We start from the raw sequence: 8,658 nt of genomic DNA, 5'->3' as shown, positions 1-8,658 counted from the left end.
GAGCCCACAGTGTGACCTGGGTCCCTGTACGGCCTCCCATTGCTTCCACTCTGCCATGTGCCACTTTGAAATCTCCTCACACTCCTGCGGTTGTCCATTTTGTCATAGGTTGCTGGCAGATTACAGGCCTTCCATAGGTGCCACCAAGCCCCATATCGGCCATGGGCCCCCGTACCGCCTGGTCACGCTGCTGCTGGGCCCACAGTGTGACCTGGGTCCCTGTACCGCCTCCCATTGCTCCCACTCTGCCATGTGCCACTTTCAGGTCTCCTCACGCTCCTGCTGGTTTCCATTTTGTCATAGGTTGCTGTATGGCCTCCCATTGCTGCTGCCTCCACCGCCACACTGTGGCTCCAAACACTGGTTTTGGCCCCGTGACTGGCCAAAGGAGTGAAGTGTGCAGTGATTCTAAGATCGACGGCACTCATCTGCATGTCATACTGACAGACAGTATTATTTCTCTTCCCCAGCAGACTCCAAGGGCATTTAAATTAAAGGTACAGTGTTCTGCACTAATATTAAGTCTCTCTGAAGCCTAGAAACACCCTTTTTTAAGTTAAATTCACAGCGAATTTATTCGACTCGAATCGAATATTGTCCACGAATTCGCCGAATCAGTCGAATCGAATTTTTCATTTCTTCGCTCATCTCTAATTATTACCTACAGACACTAGTTACACAGACACCATCATATCTCCGAGACACAGACACTAGTTACACAGACACCATCATATCTCCGAGACACAGACACTAGTTACACAGACACCATCATATCTCCGAGACACAGACACTAGTTACACAGACACCATCATATCTCCGAGACACAGACACTAGTTACACAGACACCATCATATCTCCGAGACACAAACACTAGTTACACAGACACCATCATATCTCCGAGACACAGACACTAGTTACACAAACACCATCATATCTCCGAGACACAGACACTAGTTACACAGACACCATCATATCTCCGAGACACAGACACTAGTTACACAGACACCATCATATCTCCGAGACACAGACACTAGTTACACAGACACCATCATATCTCCGAGACACAGACACTAGTTACACAGACACCATCATATCTCCGAGACACAGACACTAGTTACACAGACACCATCATATCTCCCAGACACAGACACTAGTTACACAGACACCATCATATCTCCCAGACACAGACACTAGTTACACAGACACCATCATATCTCCGAGACACAAAACAAGTCCTTAATGTAGGGAGAGATGTCACTCTATCACCAGACACATTATTGGTCACTTCTGATGTGACGTCTCTATATTCTATCATTAGTCATAAGGACGACATGGAAGCAGACGATTTCTTTCTTTCACACTGCAGCACCTTACCCTTAGCGCAAAGAGAATTCATTTTAAACCTTTTAGAGTTTGCAATGCAAAAGAATTATTTTTGGTTCAATAAGGAATATTATCTACAGATTAAAGGCGTGGCCATGGGGGCCACATTTGCCCCTAGCTTGGCTAATCTGTTTATGGCTTCCTGGGAGGAAGACCTGATTGATGCTTGTGATTGGCCGGAACTTTTACTATACAAAAGGTCTATAAATGACATCCTTCTTTTTTGGAATGGAGACGAGCAATCCTTAACGAATTTCTTTAGCACCTTAAATAATAATAGCCTGAACATTAATCTAACATATTCCTACAGCAAATCAGAAATGGACTTATTAGACCTTACTATAATGAACATAAATGGTAATGTCACAATGAAATAGTTTTTTAAAAAAACAGACCGGAATAGTTATATTCCTATGGATAGTTGCCACCACCCGACGTGGTTACAAAATATTCCCAAGGGCCAGAACACAAGAATTCGTAGAAATTGCACAAATATTGATGATTACCATTCTCAGGCTTAAGTCCTTAAAGATAGATTTGTAGAAAAAGGTTACAGTGTAAATACGCTGGATAATACTCTCAAAACTGTGGCTGGTCCTGATAGGGACCAAATGCTGATTGACACCATGAAAACACCAACTTCACGGGTCTGTCCTTTCATAACAACCTATTCCATACAATATAGAGCTATAAGCGGGGTTATTAACCACTTTAAGACCAGCCACTGCAATAAAACGTTTGCAGGGCGGCACGGCTGTGCAAAAGCATGTTTTAAAAAGTGCTATTGCAAAACAGGTAGTGGGCACGCACGAGGCACGCCACCACCCTACCTGTGTCACCAATCGCGGATGTCAGTCGTCGGGTCACGGTCAGTCATTACCGCCCGTTTCCCTGCGATTAGCGGCAAACACTGACCGAGAGCAGGGCTGCATTGTTTACACACAGCTCTACTCTTTGTCAGTTCCCTGTCAGCTCCTGATACGCTGATCGGGAGAGAAGAGTTTATCTGTCCGGATCAGCATGTCTCACTGCAGCACACACCCCCGCCCTCTAGTAAAACACTCCCCTCACACAGTTAACCTTGTCATTGAATAAAAATGTTAACCCCTTCCTCCCCAGTGCCATTAGTACAGTGTCAGTATTTTTTATTTTGCACTGATCACTGTATTGGTGTCACTGGGGATGTCAGTGACCCCAAGTCAGTTCCCCCCCAGTGTCAGAATGCCCGCCGCAGTCCTGCCATAAGTCGCTGAGCGCATACAATTATTAGTATAAATAAAAATTAAAAATCCCGGTATCTTTCCCGCCATTTGTAAACGCTATAACTTTCATGTAAACCAATCGCTTCTCAGCCTTTTGGCTAAGATCAAGTGTAGTATCTGTTCTTATCAGTGTCCAGTGGGGGTGCTCCCGACCATTCTAGCTTTGCGGGGATGGTTGTTGTATAGTACCCTCACTGGTATGAAGGGGGTCCGGAAGGCTGGACCGGAGGGACAGAAACCAGGGGGCGCCACGATACGTTCTGGGGCCTTGGGAGTAATTCCTCTGGGAAAGCTGGAAAGACCCAGTACCTCCTGATTTGGACGGATCTACCTTGGTCTGGCCTGGGGCTGGGGACGCAAAAAGTCCGCAAACTCAGTGCCCCCTGGGGAAGACGCTCTCAGGGGTGTCACTAGTAACACTTGGGTGTGGGACCCCACGGTGTGAAGATGACACATGGCCACTGTTTTTCACTTCTTTTTGCACAGCGCCCTAAGGACCAGGTCTTTTGGCTAAGTCCGGGGCAATTTTTGCTACAGGCCTCAGGGCCTGGTCTGTGCACTATTAGGCACGGTACCACTTTTTTATTTTTTATTTATTTATTTAACCACTCCCACGTTTTGTCACTTTTTCTGTTCTTATGTGTGTGTTTTTCACGGATGGAGGGTGTGGGTCCTCGGGCCTTACCTGAAGTCTAGGGGGAGGATGTGTGGCCCTACGGTTCCTTCCTCCCCTGATCCCTAGGGGGTTTTCTCTTCGGGAGAACCCCCTTGCCTAGTACTGGATGTCCAGCTTCGGCTGGGCATAAGGAACGGTGGTCCACCAGGCCTTTTGGCCAGGAGGACCAAATGGGAACCTTGTCCCTGTCAGGAGCTTCGTGCCCCGGGGGATCGGGTGAACGGTCCAACCCTTCCGGGGGTAGGACAAACACACCCCTAAGTGCACTTTTTCGTGTGGTGTTTTGCACTTGCACATTTTTTGTGAACACTTACGGGTTTTTTCGTTATAGTTGCACGTTTGCGGACTTAAAAAAAAAAAAAAAAAAATTAATCTACACGCATTGTTTTTTTTTTTAGCAGAGACATGTCGCAGAATGCATCTTGGCAGAAATTTATGACGAAACTGTATTTTAAATTTTTTTTACTGGACATGTTTTATAGCAAAAGTCCAAAATAAAGTTTTTTTCTTCTCAAAATTGTCAACCTTTTTTTTTTATAGCGCAAAAAATAAAAAACGCACAGGCGATCAAATACCACCGAAAGAAAGCTCAATTTGTGGGAAAAAAAGGATATAAATTTAATTTGGGTGCAGTGTGGCATGACCGCGCAATTGTCCGTTACAGTAACGCAGCGCCGTAACACAAACCTCTTCTGTAACCGATTCCTGACCACCCTATAGCAGTAATACTGCTACAGGGCGGCATGGGTGCGCAAAATCACATATATATACATGATTTGCGCTCCTGTGGTTTTCACACCCCTCCAAGATAGCATCAGATTGACCGTCAGTACACCATTCATCACAATTAACCCCTTGATTGCCTTGAGCACGCTCATCCACAATAATCCTCCATTGCTAGTATGGTGTCTGAACGGGTCAATATCTTTGATCAGGTCAGCACTATACCAGCGTTCACATTAATATAGTGTCCCCAAAAACTCAGCGTTAGCGGGATCAGCCCCGGCACCTGCCAACACCTGTGTTTAGCCCATACGCTTATCCCCCCTTCTCCCCCAGCAAGCACAGTGTCAGTAGGTCACTGTCACTTGATACATTGTACACAAAACTGCAGTGATCGCAGAATCAGGCCTGATCTCTGCTAGCACTTGCCGGTAAATTTTGATGACTCTCATATGCAGCAGAGTGCCAGTACTAGTGCCACGCTACCTTTTGGTGAACTGTCGAGTACCAGCGGTCTAGTACATCCTGGTCTTTCACATACCTCCTTAATATTTGGAGCTGTTTTTCATGGAATATCTGTATGCATTGATTGTGGATCAAAGCAGTCTATGTGCACAACAATTTATCGCTGCCAACCCAAATTCAAACTTTGCCAGACCATTCGCATGGAAACTCATTACGGTTTTCAAATTTACATTTTTTTGGGGCCTAACCCTCAACATGGGCATTACTAATAGAAATGAATTGCGGTTGTATTGGTCCACAGACCCGATTCATCATATGCCGTGTTCTCTGCTGCCATGGCCAGGCATAGATATGAGAGTATAATGTGTTTTATGCATTTCAGCAACAATATACTCTGTCATCCTCGGGGTGACCCTGAATTTGACCGGCTCCACAAAATTCAGCCCCTCACAAATCACCTTAACCTAAAATCTGCAGATGTCTATACTCCCCAGCAAAACATCTGCGTTGATGAGTCCCTCATTCATTTTTCTGGCCGCCTTGCATTCAAACAATTTCTCCCCAGCAAGCGTGCCAGATATGGGGTCAAGATGTAGAAGACCTGTGAGAGGGCAACAGGCTATACTTATAAGTTTCGGATTTATGAGGGAAAAGAGTGGAGCCCCCTGGATGCCCAGACTACATGGGGAGCAGTGACAAGATAGTTTGGGACTTGGTGTCATCATTTCTCCATATGGGGTACCACTTATACGTGGACAATTTGTATTCAAGCGTGCCACTATTTAGACATTTGTTCAATCTTGGAACTGGCACATGTGGCATCGTGTGACCTAATGTGTGCCCACCATTAGAAGTGGGTGGATGCAGGGCGGTATATTCTAATGGTGGGCATACCACACACTTTTTCTGGCAGAGATTTTTTCATTCAGTCCACAGGCTGCATACAAAAAAAAAAGAATATAGTATATATACCCAACAAGGACCAGCGACGTACTGGTACATCACTGGATTTGAATGGTTATACCAGGATGATGCCTACAGCTGCAGGCATCATCCTGGTGTCATTTTTTTCAGCCGGTGATCGGATTTCATGTAAAAGCAATCCTAGTGGCTAATTAGCTGCAAGATTGATTTTATAAGCAGCAGGAGATGATGCCCACCCCTCCCCCGCTGCCTTCCACGGCCTTCTTGGGCAGTCTCGTGCCATCAGGGGAACCTGAGAATGCAGCCGGTGTTTCTGCAAGCTGACCATAGAGTTGATTGGAGAACAGAGTGGCACCAATCATCTCTATAGTCTAAGAATTCGGAAGCTACAAGCATTTCATCACTTCAGTTTCACAGGATATAAACAGCGCCATTTGTAAATTGGGAAAGCATCTGATCGCACTGATTTTGGTTTGATTAGATAATGTAAGGGCAGAGGAGATATCCAGAGTCTGATAGACCCCAGATTTTTCAAAAAAGAATATATGACAATGCCCATTGAAGTTATCGGGGATATTTGCATTCCCTGTGATAGCATTAAAAGTGATAAAAAAAATGAAAGGTACAATGTAAAAATAATAAAAAAAATATCAAAATAACTAAAATTAAAAAAAAAAAATTGCCCCTCCCATGCAAGCACACCTGTGTGCACAAGCCTTGACCCTGTGCCGGTATGTAAACAGCAGTTGCACCATGCATGTGAGGTATCACCACGAACGTCAGATCAAGGGCAGTAATTCTAACACTAGACCTCCTCTGTAAATCTAAAATGGTGGCTTTTAAAGCGCTGCCTATGGATATTAAAAATGTTTGCAGTTTGTCACCATTGAACGGGGAATGCGCAGTTTTAAAGCATGTCATGTTTGGTATCTATTTACTTGGCATACCATTATCTTTTCTATTTTACCAAACAATTGGCCAATATATTGTGTTTTTGTGCATCAAAAGTAAAAAAAGTGTATTTTATTTTTAAAAATTGCTTTTGAAAAATCGCTACGCGAGTACTATGTGCCATAAAAAATTGCAGCACTCACCATTTTATTTACTAGGGTGTCTGCTTTAAAAAAATATATAATGTTTGGGGGTTTAAATTAATTTCCTAGCAAAAAATACAGATTTTTTTCATGTGAACAAAAAGGCTTGGCCTTCAGGTGGCTAGAAGAGTGAATGATGTGTGGCATAAACTTCTAATGCTGGGCATAAAATGCCCCCACCCCCCAAAATGACCCCTTTTTGGAAAGTAGTCACCACAAACTTTTTTCTGAGAGGAATGTTGAATCAATAAAAGAATTTATTATTTTACCACAAGTTTTTGGAAAATTACAAAAATAAATATATATTTTTTTTAACACAAAATTGTCACTTAAATGATTTATTGCTCACACAAGCCATGGGTATATGTGGAAATTACTCCCCAAAATACATTCTGCTACTTCTCCCGGGTATGGGGGTACCACATGCGAGAGACTTTTTGGCAGTCTAGCCAAGTACAGGACCCCAAAATCCAATAAGCACCTTCAGGCTTTTAAAGGGTTTTATTTCCTCATTACACTTCCTGACTACCTATCACAGTTTCGAAGGTCATGAAATGCCAGGATAGCACCTAACCCCCCCAAATGACCCCTTTTTAGAAAGCAGACGCCCCAAGGAATTTGATAAAAAGCATCGTGAGTATTTTGCAGATCTCATTTGTTGCCACACGTTTTTGGAAAATGAAGAAAAAAAACAAAAACATTTTTTCAATTTTTTTTATATTTCAAAACCTTGTGAGAAAAAATGAGATCTGCAAAATACTCACGATGCCTCTTATTAAATTCCTTGGGGTGTCTACTTTCCAAAAAGGGTCATTTGGGGGGTTTGGGGCTATCCTGGCATGTCAGGGCCTTCAAAACTGTGATAGGTAGTGAGGAAGTGTAATGAGGAAGTTACCCACCTTCAGGCTTTCAAAGCAGTCATTGGATTTCAGGCTCCTGTATGTGGCTAGGTTCCCAAAAAGTCTCACACATGTGGTACCCCCATACTCAGTAGAAGTAGAAGAATGTATTTTGGGGTGTAATTCCACATATACCCATGGTTTGTGCGAGAAATAAATCATTTAAATGACAACTTCGTGTAAAAAAAAAAAAAAAAAAAAAAGGTTTTTGTCATTTTCCAGAAACTTGTGGAAAAAAAAAAATCTTCCATGGACTCAATATGCCTCTCAGCAGATAGCTTAGGGTGTCTAATTTCCGAAAAGGGGTCATTTGGGGGTGTTTGTACTGTCCTGGTATTTTAGCACCTCAAGAAATGTGATGGGCAGTCAGAAAGTAAAAGCTGTGTAAATTCCATTATCTCTCCCATAGTTTGTAGACATTATAACTATCACACAAAGCAATCAATATACACTTATTGGGAATTTTTAAACAAAAACATGTAGAAGAATACATTTTGGCCTAAATGTATGAAGAAATTTTAGTTTTTTTAGATATTTTTTATGACCAAAATGAGAAAATATATTTTTTTTTTTTCAAAATTTTTCTGGTTATAGCGCCAAAAATAAAAAGTGCACAGGTGATCAAATACCACCAAAAGAAAGCTCTATTTGTGTTAAAAAAAGGACATAAATTTCATTTATGCACCGTATTGCATGACCGCGCAATTGTCAGTTAAACTAGCGCAGCGCTGTATAGCAAAAAAATGGCGTAAATTGCGGTATCTATACCATAGTTTGTAGACGCTATAACTGTCACACAAAGCAATCAATATACACTTACTGGGATTTTTTTTACCAAAAACATGGAGCAGAATACATTTTGGCCTAAATTTATTACTAACTTTGAGTTTACTATATATTTTTTATAACCGAAAGTAAAAAATATCGTTTTTCTTCAAAATATTTGGTATTTTTTTGTTTATAGCGTGAAAAATAAAAATCGCACAGGTGATCAAATACCACTAAAAGAAAGCTCTATTTGTGTGAAAAAAAGGACGCAAATTTTGTTTAGGTGCAGCATTGCATGACCGCGCAATTATCAGTTGAATTAGTGCAACGCCAAGTACCAAAAAGAGGCGTGGTCATTAAGGGGGTAAATCCTCAGGAGCTCAAGTGGTTAAATTGCTGTGTAAGAATGTAGACGATTGGTTTGGGTTACTATTTCCAAACGGATTTTGAGCAGAATATTTTTG

The 8,658-nt window shown here is 42.3% G+C and overlaps 1 pseudogene; it reads left to right on the top strand.

Annotated features, from left to right (window-relative positions):
* Positions 1 to 2,723: 2,723 nt before the first annotated feature.
* Positions 2,724 to 2,839, top strand: LOC149438161 (U2 spliceosomal RNA; annotated as a pseudogene).
* Positions 2,840 to 8,658: the final 5,819 nt, after the last annotated feature.

Source organism: Staurois parvus, unplaced genomic scaffold (genome assembly GCF_062004578.1).
Source record: "Staurois parvus isolate SC_StPar_1 unplaced genomic scaffold, SC_StPar_1.0 ptg001208l, whole genome shotgun sequence".
Taxonomy (NCBI): domain Eukaryota; kingdom Metazoa; phylum Chordata; class Amphibia; order Anura; family Ranidae; genus Staurois; species Staurois parvus.
This window is presented reverse-complemented; position numbering and strand designations above follow the sequence as displayed.